The sequence below is a fragment of the Toxorhynchites rutilus genome, chromosome 1 (genome assembly GCF_029784135.1).
Source record: "Toxorhynchites rutilus septentrionalis strain SRP chromosome 1, ASM2978413v1, whole genome shotgun sequence".
NCBI classification, from domain to species: domain Eukaryota; kingdom Metazoa; phylum Arthropoda; class Insecta; order Diptera; family Culicidae; genus Toxorhynchites; species Toxorhynchites rutilus.
In genome coordinates this window covers 81961957-81977849 of record NC_073744.1, presented here as the reverse complement: position 1 = coordinate 81977849, position 15893 = coordinate 81961957, and the positions used below count along the sequence as shown (strand labels likewise).

The following is a 15893-nucleotide window of genomic DNA, read 5'->3' as shown; positions in this document are numbered from 1 at the left end:
CGGCCTGTTGTGGGGCGGCCGGTTGAGAGATTTCTGGTTGTTGGTTTTTATATCTTTTCCTTGTTTTATCATTAACGCGGAAATTTTCATCTTCAGATGATTTCAAATCATCTGAAGTTGAAGTTTTTGAATTTTTGATCTTACGTTTATTTAATTTTGCTGATTCAGTTTCCATGGGAATTTCTGAATCAGTTTGGGAATCGGAAGTGGAGATGGTATATTCAATGTCTGGCTGGTTAACTATCGGTGTGGAAACCGTTTGGATGATTGGGGTAGGGTTGGGCTGCGTGCAGTTGCACTTGCAGCGATTGCATCCTGTACTTTGGGCTACATTAAGTCTCTCTTGGACTTTGCTTGCGTAAGAGGATCCATTTACCTTGGCCTGGAAGCTTAGTTTGGCTTCCTTGTAGGATATGCCTTGGTCAACTCTCACTTTGGTGATGTTATTTTCCATGACCCATGCAGGGCATTTTCTATACGTAGAAGGGTGGTTGCCACTGCAATTTACACAGAAGGCAGGAGCGTTGCAAATGAAGTTCTTGGCTGTTTCTTCATTGCCTAGTTCTGGGTGTGCTTGTCCACAGTTTCGGCATAATTGGATCTTGGTTCTACATTTTTTTGAAGTATGTCCGAATTTGTAGCAGCCGAAGCACTGCATCGGATTCGGATAAAAATTGCGCGTGGGGGCGCGGATGAAGCCAAAGTTAATATATTCCGGAATTACAGTACCTCTGATGGTCAAAATCAGGGTTGGAGTTGGAATTAATTCCTTCTTGGTTGGGTCCATACGGGAAATTCGTTTGATCGCAATAACTCTTAGGTCAGCAACCTCTTTTAAAAGTACAGCTTCTGCCATATCAATCACATCCCTACAGGATACCACGCATTTGCGTTGGTTCAAGGTAGGGTGATAAGTTATCTCCACAGGGGTTTTGTCAATTAATGACCCAGGAGTGCATCTACATATTCCTTGTTACGAATATGGATCACGTGTTGCAACTTATTGTTTTCATCACGCTGTGGTCTCGCGTCCTTGAAATCGCGATCCGTAACAGCTTGGATGGTTTTTGATACTACAAACGGATTTGATGGTTGGGGGGTTATCATTTGATGCTTTGAGGAGTAAAATTTGAAGCTCCCCGCATAGGGGGTCAGCCCAGAGAGGAGAGGTGCGTGTGGTGGGCACGCCATTATAAAGATTTGTTGACTTACCGGCACTGCTGGAAGCCATGGTAAAGGCTGGCTATTCCCGGGAGGTACAGCCAGGAAGGTTGATGTAGAGATACACACTAGAAATGGCACTAATGCAGAATAAAAAAAAAAAAAGGCTCAACAGTTTCGGAGCTTGTTTCAAAAAAGTTTTTAAATTTCACTAGAAACACTACTTTCAATACAATGAAACACTACTATAATGTCTATGAGGTTTAAAGAAAAACTGTTATAAATATCACTAACACTATGTACTGCTGCTGGGGGGGTGCGCCCCCGCACCGGAGAAACGGTAGTGTGGGTACACCACCACTCTGCAGTCCAGGATCAAACACCAGCTGAAAATAAAAACCACCACCAGAGATAAGTAACCAGTAATAATAATGTGGGATATATATAAGTGAGCTGCAAAAAACGCGCCAAAAACAGGGACCGACGCTAGGGGCAGTGAAAACTGCCGGTATCGAAAGCCCTCAACCGTCTAGGCTATTCGGTGGCCTCCTCCTTGTCCTCGTCTTGTACACCTGCGAGAAAAACTTTATTTAGGACTGATTAGAGCCTCAAGGAATTTCCTTTAGCATAGAACCAGTTGTGTGAGGAGAAAACTTCTATTTTTTGCTACTCTTTTCAAAGGGGCGCTAAAAACATGACCATCTCGGTTGAATGTCAGAAGCACCGTGGATCGTTACGGCAGCGGAGCGGGGATTTTTAAGCTGACTGGCTGGCTCGAGAATTACGCATGTGTGAGACTGCGACCAATGTTTCGTTCATTTTTTTCTTTTTCCTTTCCAATCGTGCTTCATTCTGTTTCGCTGCTGCTCTGGTTGCCCGTTTTGGTCGGTACGATTTCAGGAGCACAAAATGGACCAATCAAAAATGGGCACATAGTGCATTTTGACAATGCTTGATATTTCACAATTATTCAATTATTTATCTCAAGAAAAATGAAATGTTATTCGTTATGATAGATGCGTAGATATATTTCCTATCAATTGATGCAAAAACCTTTGCGATCTATTGAGAAATGCTCGAGTTATAAGCGTTCCAAATCTTGCATTTTTTCCTACTTGTTCAGTGCCTAGATTTCCATTTCACCCCCTATATCTTCCGGTTAGACGTAGTCCTACGTCAAAATTATTGCTCAGAATTACCACAAATAGCAAATTATAAAACCAAAAGGTTCGCATTCCTACCCAATTCAACTGTGCAGTTGCATTTTTTCGCCGATGCATCAGAACGAGCATATGGTGCATGTGGATATGCCAGATCCACCGATTCCAATGGGCAAGTGTACGTCCAATTAATAGCTGCTAAATCCAAAGTCGCGCCGTTGAAGCAGCTCTCCATACCAAGACTGGAATTATCAGCAGCTGTTCTAGCATCCAGATTGTATTGCCGAATAGTTGAAGCCTTAAATATGAATATATCTGCTACATATTTCTGGTCCTATTCTTCTGTGACTCTTGCTTGGTTACGATCACCTCCGACTACGTGGAAAACTTTCGTGGCTAACAGGGTTTCAGAAATCCAACAGGACACCCATGGATCACCCTGGAACCATATAGCAGGAAAGCAGAACCCTGCAGATCTCATAACGCGTGGAATAGGCGTCGAAGATTTCGTCATTAATGACCTATGGCATCATGGACCTCCGTGGCTTAAATTATCGCCCGATGAATGGCCATCGTCAACAACTGATCATGATGCATCTGAAGAAGTGCTAGAAAAAAGAAAAATTGTATTAGTCACACAAGCACAACCGAACATAAACAGCATGTTTACGATTTTTTCCACCCACACAAAATTGCTCCGAGTAACTGCCTACTGTATCCGATTCATTACATCTTGTCGACGTCGTTCACCAATAGTTCCTGGAAGCAAATTGATACCACTTTCCGTCGATGAGCTTTCGAATTCCTGCAAGAAATTAGTAAAATTAGCCCAAGCAGATGTGTTTCATGAAGAATTAAGGGAATTAGGGAAGGGAAAAACATTACCGAAAAATTCATCATTGCGTCTACTATCACCATTCATAGACACTGAAGGGATTCTCAGAGTAGGCGGAAGACTAAATCTATCTGATCAATCTTACCTCACAAAGCATCCTATCCTCCTTCCTGGCTTTCATCCATTCACACGAACACTTGCACAACATTATCACCTGAAATTGTTGCATGGTGGCGGCCGTGTAACGCTAGCTAAAATGCGCCAAGAATATTGGCCAATTAACGGAAGACGAATAATAAATAGCATAATTCGTAATTGCTATCAGTGTGCGCGCGCTTCGCCCACACCCGCTAAACAACAAACTGGTCAATTGCCACAACAAAGAATAACTCCAAGTCGCCCATTCTCAGTGGCTGGAGTAGACTATGCTGGCCCTTTGTACATAAAACCGATTCACAAGAGAGCATCACATACAAAAGCATACATTTGCATTTTCGTATGCTTCACCACGAAAGCCGTGCATATAGAACTGGTGAGCGATTTGTCAACACCAGCATTCTTATCGGCCCTAAGAAGATTTATTTCCCGGCGAGGCCGCCCAAATCAGATTCACTCCGATAATGGGAAAAATTTCGAAGGAGCACGAAACGAATTACACGAACTTTACCGGCTACTACGAAACGAAAATGCAACACAACAAATCACAAATTTTTGAACAAATGAAGGCATACAATGGCATATGATTCCACCAAAAGCCCCCCACTTCGGCGGATTGTGGGAGGCAGCTGACAAGGTAGCCAAAAAGCATTTGTATCGACAGCTGAGAAACACTATGCTCACATTTGAGGATTTATCAACAATTTTGACCGAAATTGAAGCGTGCATGAATTCACGGCCACTCACACCATTGACCGAGGACCCGAACGACTTGGCCGTGTTAACACCCACACATTTCTTGATTGGGGAATCACTGTCCGCTCTCCCCGATCCCGACTTCACCGGACATACAACAAACAGACTCAACCACTATCACCTGCTGCAACAACGAGTGCAGCAATTCTGGCACCAGTGGAAAACCGAATACCTCCAAGAACTGCAGAAGGAAAACAGACACCACCGAAAAACATCATTCCAAACAGACAGGATGGTCGTCATTGTTGACAAATTTCTTCCACCAGTCAAATGGTCATTGGGCCGAATCATCGAAGTTCACCCTGGAAAAGACGGACTCATCCGAGTCGTCACACTTCGCACCGCAAGAGGAACTATCCGCCGACCTATCACAAAGATTTGCCCGCTTCCGTACGAAAACACTGAAAATTCCAACAATTTTTCGGATTCCTAAAGAAAAACACTTTCGATTCGATTCCGTTTATTTTCAAAACAAAACAAATTGTAAATACCGAACTGACATTAGATTAACCAGAGTGAAATTCAGGAATTTCAGGTGGCGGCGATGACAGTTGTCAGTATAAATAAGCTTAGCGACAGGGATTTTTACAGTCAGCTCTAGTACTGCCACACTGAAATAATACAACAGAACAGGTTCGTGTAGTGGTAGAATACTGTCAGTTTGAATAGGCAGCTAAATAATAGCTTGAATAACATATTCAATTTGATTTGAATTCGACTTAGCAAATAATAAATCAGGTCCAATAAAGCAAGTCAATCCCAATTGTACCGCCAAAGTGAACAGAAGTGTTAAATAAAATTTATTACAAGCCATTAGTCGATCCAAAGTGCATATTGAATTTTTCTAAGTTCCGATTAGAAATCAACGATCCTGCCCTAACAGTGAGTGAATGACTCCGAGACTATCTCTGGCGATATCGTAACCAATAAGTTTTATCCGAGGTGCGATTATTGCTAGTTGAAAACTAAAAAAAAATTAAGGGGTTGTATCTAGGACACAACCGCATATTTTCGACGTAGAACTACGCAATTATATTATGCAATCCACTTGTTTACAACTTCGAATATTATTTTAGAATGCATCGAAATTTTTGTAATAGATTATGTCCTTCGTTACAAATAAATTTGATGAACGTCCTTTTACGTTTGATATGATGCCTAGGACTACCAAAATATGTGAAAGGAAAAATTGTCAAACGATCATTGTATTTTACATTTCCCTCTGAAATTTTTGCACATCTCATGTTTATGAAGTTCTCGAACCGCGAAAGTTTATTCTCCTCTAGTATCTGAAATGACGATTTTCCCAGGCTTCTCAGTTTAAAAGTACGTTTAGAGAAACATAATCCGGTCCCCCAAGCACATTAATTTTGAAGTCCGTGTTAAGGGAACACAGCTCGGTGGGAACAAGAATACCCCTAACTTGCATGTATATTTGCAAAGCGGATTTCAACAGGTACATCGATTTTGAAGTCTTGGGGAAACCGACCCAATCGAAACTTGGCAGTTAGAGATTTTAGATAACGCTTGATATTTTATAGTTAATCAATTATTCATCTCATGAACATTTTATTAATTATGATAGACGCGTAGAAATATTTCCTATCAATTGATGCAAACATCTTTCCGATCTATTTTTGACGTAGGACTACGTCTTTCATTTCTATACCGGGGTGTAAAACCAAAGTTTCGAGAACGAAAGCGTTACGCTGGAGACCGAGATTTTGAGCGTTAATAGCTCTTAAACAACTGAACGAAATGGTATGATAAACACTTCATTTGAAAGATAAAATGTCTACGCGTCATATACTTGTTACTTTTCATCCAAAAACTTGTTTCAATAGTCTTAAAATTGCTTTCAAAACAGGCTATTGAAATCACCAATCGGTATATAAGCGAGCGCCGCTCGAAAACCCACTCAGTTATGATTGAACAGCGATTGGAGCATGTTGTCGCTGTTGTTGTGAAGCTAATTTCGTTTATCATGAATGCGCTGATGAACGGTGTCACCAAGAGCCTGTTTGTGAACCTAAGGCCAAAAGGGAATCCATCAGGAGGAGAGTGATGCCACGGTTCCGCTTGAAACATCGAAGCAGCCGCCACACACACACACACACACATACACGCGCGGAATTCTCGTTGCTATCATCGTTGCTGAAAAATAATCTGCCAGTTCCCCTGGGAATTGAAAAATACATTCATGCGAAATAGTTTATTTTAATGTTTTCTATCCATATAACACTGCAACCAAATACATTTGGTTTTGTTATTTTTCAATCAATCGCAATTAACAGGAAAGCTTCTGAATATTTTTTCCCCATCAGTGGAAATTTTCGTATCCAATATTGGATGCATAACATGAAAAACGGAAAATGTTTCACATCGCGAAAATCAAGTCATTTTCGAGCGATTATTTGCTTTCTACTCATATAATGCTTCGACCAAATACATTTCGTTTTGGATTTTTTCAATCAAGTGCGATCAACGTAAGAATGTAAGAATGTAATGAACGTGAGAATGCGAATGTCTTTCGGCAATTTATTAGAGGTGCAATGAATCTTTAGGAATTCCCGCTCTACGCGCACTGGCAAACAATGTTTACTCAACAATTTCTCAAACTAGAAATGGGTGTTGTGAGAGAGGATTAGCGAACGCGAAAACGACAAACGGGAGAAAGATACGTTTGGAGGTTGAAGGAAATTGGCAGAAAACTTCTTCATTCTATCATTCAAATAATGTGATTCATACCACATCGTTTCGCCAGAAAGAGATTATTAATGCTCAAAGGAGGAATCGAGTCCTCCGAGTAAATTACCCAGCGCAAATTAGAGTCGACTATCGATTGCGGCATTCGTACACAAATAATTTTATAATGCAGTTTCACCAAAGTGATTTCTTCGGATATATTCACTACATCATGTCATGTATTTCATATTCTTCATAAGGAAATCCATATCCATGGCACCTATCGGTAACGAATTATTATCGAAACCACGATTTTCGCTAAATGCTCCTTTCAGTTCGGCCTGTAAAAAACTTTTCTGTACTCTAATCCATCAAATTTGGAGCCCTGAAAAGGGCCGTTGATTATATGCTAAGCTAATATAGCACGCTCTCCTCGGATACGATGGGCCAGCTGGATATCCTTGGGCATGATGTGACGCGTTTTGCATGGATAGCACACAAATTGGTATCTTCGAATAAGCCTCCTGCAGCGTCATAACCGCGGAACTTTGGAAGCGCAAGTCGGTTTTGAAGTCCTGAGCAATTCCACGAACCAAATGCTGCAAAGGTAGCTTGCGGATCAGCAATTCGGTCGATATCTGATAGCGAAGAAATTCATGAGAAGTTCCCGGTCGATAGCGATGTGGCTTCTCCACCTATCCTGCGCTACTGGTGCGCTTATCCGAGCTGACTTCGTGTGCCTTACCACCGAATGACTAACGAGCTGTCTGCGAAAGACTAACGAGCTCGAGTCCTCACGGTGCGAGAGTAGAGTAAGAAATGAACGAAAGCAAAGGAAGCGTCATTTTATAAACCATAAAAGTATAGAATCTAAATCCCACCCTTATTATATTCGTGAGTATACAGTAAGCTTATACAATAAAGAGGGTGGGGTTTACATTCGATTCTTTTATGTTTTATAAAATGACACTTCCCTTGCTTTCGTTCATTTCTTACTCTACTCTCGCACCGTGAGGACTCGTTTCATCGGGACTAAGCAGACAGCTCGTTAGTCTTTCGGTGGTAAGGCACCACGAAAGCAGCTCGGATAAGCGCATCAGCCGCAGGAAGCGTGAAGAAGCCACATCGCTATCGACCGGGAACTTCGCATGAAATTCGTCGCTATCAGAAGTCGACCGAATTGCTGATCCGCAAGCTACCTTTGCAGCATTTGGTTCGTGGAATTGCTCAGGACTTCAAAACCGACTTGCGCTTCCAAAGTTCCGCGGTTATGACGCTGCAGGAGGCTTATTAGAAGATATCAATTTGTGTGCTATCCATACAAAACGCGTCACATCATGCCCAAGGACATCCAGCTGGCTCATCGTATCCGAGGAGAGCGTGCTATATTAGCTTAGCATATAATCAACAGCCCTTTTTAGGGCTCCAAATTTGATGGATTAGAGTTCAGAAAAGTTTTTTACAGGCCGAACTGAAAGGAGCATTTAGCGAAAATCGTGGTGTCGATGATAATTCGATACCGATAGGTGCCATGGATATGGATTTCATAATGAAAAATATGAAATATATGACATGATGTAATGAATATATCCCCATATCGAAGAAATCACTTTGATGAAACTGTTTACCGTTTGTCGTTTTTAATTGTTGGGAAAGGGCATTATTTCTGCTGACTAAATTCCAAGAAAAAAGACGGGTGGGTAATGTCGGGGACATAACCGGAGTGACGTAGGACTATACAAAGGGGACAGCTTTTGTTAAATATATATTTTAAATATATTGTTTTATTTTCTTCACCTACGTGAATACCTACCTATCTACCTGAAAAATGGATTAGTTTACTGTTTACTCTTAATGAATATGTTGATGGTTCTGAAAATAACCTTTGGTGTTGTGTTTTTGTTATCACTCGATATTCCCATCTTGTTCGGCTAAACCTTCCTGTTTAGCGATTTGTTGTCACTCGCCACAGCTTTCACAGTTGGAAAATTTCTTCCCATCCAGCTTGTGACATATTTTACAGTAAATTACATTCAATGGCACGTCGCATTACCACCACTCAGTGCCGGATTGGAGGTAATTTTAACCTGTAATTGAACATTTGCGATGACAGTGGTACAGTGTCGACTTTCAATGTGGGGTCATAATTTGGATCTCTATGTTTACAAAAATGTCCAACTAAATAAGTCACATTACATGTCCGTCCAATTAGCAAAATGTCGAACTAATTGTAGATTACTGTACTTTAAATCTGGAAACAATTTAAGAATTGGTGAAAATTGAATAATTAGGAAAGTCCCCAACTATCAATAAGCTCAGAACAACTGCCAAATTCACATACTATGAAAACATCAATTTGTGTTTTATTATTATTTTGGATAATGTTTTAGAAAGCATTGAACTTTATTTCCTAAACTCTTTTTTGGAAGGTTTAATGGCCCTGAAAAGCGCCTTGTTTTATGGAATGGTTCCAATTTAGAAAACTTAGTACTCGTGGTTTTGAAAAAAACCATTTCGAACGCCCTCGATGCCGCCTTGTTCTGGATTTGCCGCCAAAGCAGTTTGTATAAAGAACAAACTTTTTTCTTCTGCTACCTGATGCCGTTTTGCGATTGCGTTTGCCACTCGCCATTCGCTGCAACTGCCTGTTGTCTTGATGTCCGCCGAACCGAATGTGTTCTGTTCCGAATGCAGGTTTTCTTATCGTCGCGAGCAGCTTTGCCAGCTAACTCGATCACTCCGGCGGCCGAAACTATATAACGCCGGCGAGGTGGACTGGTACACAGGTACTAACGCGCTCGACCTAGCTACCTTTTCCGGTGCAATTGGCGGATACACCTACGGGAAATTGCAGACCACCACGGTTCGAGCGGGATTTTGCCTTTCCCTTCTCTTTTCCTCCTTTGTTGAGTACACGATGCCGATGTTGTACAACCACACGGGTTTACGGTTTGAAAGAAAATTAAATATTTTTTTGGGGTCCGCGTGTTTTATACTCTAGCGGTACACACTCACAGGATAGAGACAAATCGGCAGACTCAGCCAAAGGGGCGGGTCCAACGAGACGAACGAATGAGCGTTAAAAGGGAGCGATGGCAAAAAAATACATAATTAGAGGCGAATGAACTGCAAAGTTTAAAGCCTCTTAAAAACAAAGAAAGAAGAAGAAAAATACATTCATTACGGTTTGTTCGCTCGTTGGATTCACATACAGACTAAAAAGGGTCCTTTTCAGGATCACAAAAAGTCTAAAGAGTTTATTGTTTTGTTATCACTCGATATCCCCATCTTGTTCGGCTAAACCTTCCTGTTTAGCGATTTGTTGTCACTCGCCACAGCTTTCACAGTTGGAAAATTTCTTCCCATCCAGCTTGTGACATATTTTACAGTAAATTACATTCAATGACACGTCGCATTACCACTACTCAGTGTCGGATTGGAGGTAATTTTAACCTGTAATTGAACATTTGCGATGACAGTGGTACAGTGTCGACTTTCAATATGGGATCATAATTTGGATCTCTATGTTTACAAAAATGTCCAACTAAATAAGTCACATTACATGTCCGTCCAATTAGCTAAATGTCGAACTAATTGTAGATTACTGTACTTTCAATCTGGAAACAATTTAAGAATTGGTGAAAATTGAATAATCAGGAAAGTCCCCAACTATCAATAAGCTCAGAACAACTGCCAAATTCACATACTCATCAAATCCTGGCAAACAAATTATGAAAACATCAATTTGTGTTTTATTATTATTTTGGATAATGTTTTAGAAAGCATTGAACTTTATTTCCTAAACTCTTTTTTGGAAGGTTTAATGGCTCTGAAAAGCGCCTTGTTTTATGGAATGGTTCCAATTTAGAAAACTTAGTACTCGTGGTTTTGAAAAAAACCATTTCGAACGCCCTCGATGCCGCCTTGTTCTGGATTTGCCGCCAAAGCAGTTTGTATAAAGAACAAACTTTTTTCTTCTGCTACCTGATGCCGTTTTGCGATTGCGTTTGCCACTCGCCATTCGCTGCAACTACCTGTTGTCTTGATGTCCGCCGAACAGAATGTGTTCTGTTCCGAATGCAGGTTTTCTTATCGTCGCGAGCAGCTTTGCCAGCTAACTCGATCACTCCGGCGGCCGAAACTATATAACGCCGGCTAGGTGGACTGGTACACAGGTACTAACGCGCTCGACCTAGCTACCTTTTCCGGTGCAATTGGCGGATACACCTACGGGAAATTGCAGACCACCACGGTTCGAGCGGGATTTTGCCTTTCCCTTCTCTTTTCCTCCTTTGTTGAGTACACGATGCCGATGTCGTACAACCACACGGGTTTACGGTTTGAAAGAAAATAAGATATTTTTTTGGGGTCCGCGTGTTTTATACTCTAGCGGTACACACTCACAGGATAGAGACAAATCGGCAGACTCAGCCAAAGGGGCGGGTCCAACGAGACGAACGAATGAGCGTTAAAAGGGAGCGATGGCAAAAAAATACATTCATTACGATTTGTTCGCTCGTTGGATTCACATACAGGCTAAAAAAGGTCCTTTTCAGGATCACAAAAAGTCTAAAGAGTTTATTGTTTTGTTATCACTCGATATCCCCATCTTGTTCGGCTAAACCTTTCTGTTTAGCGATTGCATTTGCCACTCGCCACAGCTTTCACAGTTGGAAAATTTCTTCCCATCCAGCTTGTGACATATTTTACAGTGAATTACATTCAATGGCACGTCGCATTACCACCACTCAGTGCCGGATTGGAGGTAATTTTAACCTGTAATTGAACATTTGCGATGACAGTGGTACAGTGTCGACTTTCAATGTGGGGTCATAATTTGGATCTCTATGTTTACAAAAATGTCCAACTAAATAAGTCGCATTACATGTCCGTCCAATTAGCTAAATGTCGAACTAATTGTAGATTACTGTACTTTCAATCTGGAAACAATTTAAGAATTGGTGAAAATTGAATAATCAGGAAAGTCCCCAACTATCAATAAGCTCAGAACAACTGCCAAATTCACATACTCATCAGATCCTGGCAAACAAATTATGAAAACATCAATTTGTGTTTTATTATTATTTTGGATAATGTTTTAGAAAGCATTGAACTTTATTTCCTAAACTCTTTTTTGGAAGGTTTAATGGCCCTGAAAAGCGCCTTGTTTTATGGAATGGTTCCAATTTAGAAAACTTAGTACTCGTGGTTTTGAAAAAAACCATTTCGAACGCCCTCGATGCCGCCTTGTTCTGGATTTGCCGCCAAAGCAGTTTGTATAAAGAACAAACTTTTTTCTTCTGCTACCTGATGCCGTTTTGCGATTGCGTTTGCCACTCGCTGCAACTGCCTGTTGTTGTCTTGATGTCCACCGAACCGAATGTGTTCTGTTCCGAATGCAGGTTTTCTTATCGTCGCGAGCAGCTTTGCCAGCTAACTCGATCACTTCGGCGGCCGAAGCTATATAACGCCGGCTAGGTGGACTGGTACACTGGTACTAACGCGCTCGGCCTAGCTACCCTTGCGGGGAACTCCAGATCAACACGAGCGGGAACTCCAGATCAAGGTTCGAGCGGGATTTTGCCTTTCCCTTCACTTTTCCTCCTTTGCCATATCCAACCATGGCTGCTTGTGTTGGTTTGTTGATGTGAGGTGATGCGAAACGATGTGGTGTACGGTTCGGATGAGAATGATCGTTACGGCAGCGGAGCGGGGATTTTTAAGCTGACTGGATGGCTCGAGAATTACGCATGTGTGAGACTGCGACCGATGTTTCGTTCATTTTTTTCTTTTTCCTTTCCAATCGTGCTTCATTCTATTTCGCTGCTGCTCTGGTTGCCCGTTTTGGTCAGTACGATTTGAGGAGCACAAAATGGACCAATCAAAAATGGGCACATAGTGTATTTGGACAATGCTTGATATTTCACAATTATTCAATTATTTATCTCAAGAAAAATGAAATGTTATTCGTTATGATAGATGCGTAGATATATCTCCTATCAATTGATGCAAAAACCTTTGCGATCTATTGAGAAATGCTCGAGTTATAAGCGTTCCAAATCTTGCATTTTTTCCTACTTGTTCAGTGCCTAGATTTCCATTTCACCCCCTATATCTTCCGGTTAGACGTAGTCCTACGTCAAAAATCCATTCCTTCTTTAAGCGTGATTCATTCTGCTTCGGATCAACGGAACAGTATGATAATCATTTCATACAAAAGATAAAATGTCCAAGAGTTATATGATTGCTATTTATTGAGTGGAAAAATTGTTTCAATAGCTTAATGATAGCTTCGAAAACAGGTTATTGAAATCATTCGTATCCGTATGTAGCGCGCCCACTTGGAAACCCATTAATCTTATTGGAATGTGAGATGGGGAAGCTCATACTTACGTCTATGCATTATGCTGTACACTACAGACTTTTTTTCTCCGTACTGATTAAGAAGCCGACCGAACTATCGGTCGACAAGTCAGTCTGCAGTCGACGGGGGCTCTTAATTTTGTTTTTGCAGGCCGAACCGAAAAAATTTCAGTCGAGTTAACTCTTTTTTACAGTAATGCTTTTGAATCCGGACACTTTGCATTACATTCAATATCATACCACAGCCATAAATTTTTTTTCATGTTGAATTTATGCGATTAATAGTTGCTAATATAGTTACTGATAGTTTCTTGATAGTTAATTATCAATCGCATTAATTCAACATGCAGAAAATGTTGTGGCTGCGGTATGGTATTAAATGTAACGCAAAATGTCCGGATTCAAATACATTACTGTATACTTACTTCGATGTTATTCGTTTCTCTCTCAGGGTAAGCAACGAATATAATAAGGGTGGGGTTTAGATTCTATACTTTTATGGTTTATAAAATGATGCTTCCTTTGCTTTCGTTCATTTCTTACTCTACTCTCGCACCGTGACGACTCGTTTGTTTGGGACCAAGCAGATAGATAGTTAGTCTTTCAGTGGTAAGGCACACGAAAGCAGCTCGGATAAGCGCACCAGCCGCAGGATAGGTGAAGAAGCCACATCGCTATCGACCGGGAACTTTGCGTGAAATTCATCGCTATCGGAAGTCGACCGAATTGCTGATCCGCAAGCTACCTTTGCAGCTTTTGGATCGTGGAATTGCTCAGGACTTCAAAACCGACTTGCGCTTCCAAAGTTCCGCGGTTATGACGCTGCAGGAGGCTTATTCGAAGATACAAATTTGTCTGCTATCCACGTAAAACGCGTCACATCATGCCCAAGGACATTCAGCTGGCCCGTCGAATCCAAGGAGAGGGTGCTATATTAGCTTAGCATATAATCATCGGCCCTTTTCAGGGCCCCAAATTTGATGGGTTAGAGTTTAGAAAAGTTTTTTGCAGGCCAAACTGAAACGAGAATTTTCGTTTGAATGCCATACAGCATCGAGAAAATTCCGGAAAGATCTAATCGTTGCTGAAAAATAATCTGCCAGTTCCCTGGGAATTGAAGAATACATCCATGCGAAAGAGTTTATTTTAATGTTTTCTAATTATATGGCGAACACAGCGACCAAATACATTTGATTTCGTAATTTTTCAATCAAGTGTAATTAGTTGGATAGCTTCTGAAGATTATTCTTTCCCATCAGTAGGATATTTTCGTATCTAATATTGGATGCATAACATGAAAAACGGAAAATGTTTCGTATCGCGAAAATTATATAATTTTCAATCGATTATTGCTCAGTCGCCGAAATTTTCATACTCAGAGAGTTCATTCTCCTCTAGTTTGCCTTCCAAATTGCCATCGTAAACCACACCTTCTCTCGATTCAATCACGCACGAAAAGCATACTGAAATGATATTCTGGTGGTGAAACCGATTCATTTTTCGTGAGGCGTCGTGCACAAATTACGTAACGGGATAAGGGAGGAGGGGGTAGATGTTGCGTTACTTTCTGTTTATTAGAGATAGGAAATTGCGTTACGAAAGGGGGGGGTGGAGAGGTGGTTCAAAATTCGGATTTTTAGCGTTACGTAATTTGTGCACGACGCCTGAGGACATCGACACGACAACATCGTTACTGAACGAGCTGAACGGCGAGGGATCGAGGGATTCATTACCTGGCCTGACCTGACCTGAAATGCAATCAGTTTGTTTTAACTGTGAGGGAGCGCAGAAAAGCCGATGCTGATACTCTCGTGACCAAGAGAGTATCAGCATCGAAATACGGTTCCTCGGGAAGACATAGAAGCAGCCGCCACACACACATATACACGCGCGCAACTCTTTTCGTTTGCTGGTTATCGAGAGGAAACCTGGAAAGAAATGATCGTTGCTGAAAAATAATCTGCCAGTTCCCCTTGGAATTGAAAATTACATTCAAGCGAGTTTATTTCAATGTTTTCTATCCATATAATACTGCGACCACATACATTTGGTTTTGTGATTTGTCAATCAAGTGCAGTTAGCAGGAAAGCTTCTGAAGATTATTCTTCAGAACAAGGTTTTTTGTATCCAATATTGGATGCATAAAACCTTGAGTCTCCAACGTAACACTCTCGTTTTTGAAGTCACCCAAATATTTATTTATTCATTCATTCAGGATGGATTTAGATTCAACTTCAAACAAATGATCTCTAAATCAACGATAGTCCTACGTCACCCTTGCGGTTATACCATAGATATAACCCACTTCCTGTTTTTTTTTATTTTTTTTTTGTAAAAATTGTTTTATTTTTCTGTCATACTTGTACAAATTTTGTGTGTTCTAACATTTCGTCAAACTTCTAGATCTAATTGAAAGTTTAATTCAGCTACATTAATTCTTCCGTTGCATTCATTTACAAAACATATGTAACTAATGAAAAGTTTGAGAATTTTCTCTCTTCGTGATTTGTCTATTCCTGCTAAAGCAGGTTTAACCAGGTCCTCGAAATCAAGCCTTCTCCACCTAAGATGCCCGAAATTTTTTGCTGGAAAGCCATCCAAGCCGGTCCAACTCGAACACATGTGCAAAATTTGTGAATGAGGGTTTCAGTACATCGGTTTCCGCAATGTTCACAGCTTGTCAACTCGCTGCATCACGAAAAGCAATTTTCGGTGCTCAATTTTTTCGTTCACACGTAAGTATAAGTTAGTTCGCTGTGTTGAAGTAAGCTTTCTCG

General features: G+C 40.9%; 1 pseudogene; it reads left to right on the top strand.

The window, feature by feature from the left end:
- The first annotated feature begins 4972 nt into the window (after window positions 1–4972).
- On the top strand, window positions 4973–5095 carry LOC129763765 (U4 spliceosomal RNA; annotated as a pseudogene).
- Window positions 5096–15893: the final 10798 nt, after the last annotated feature.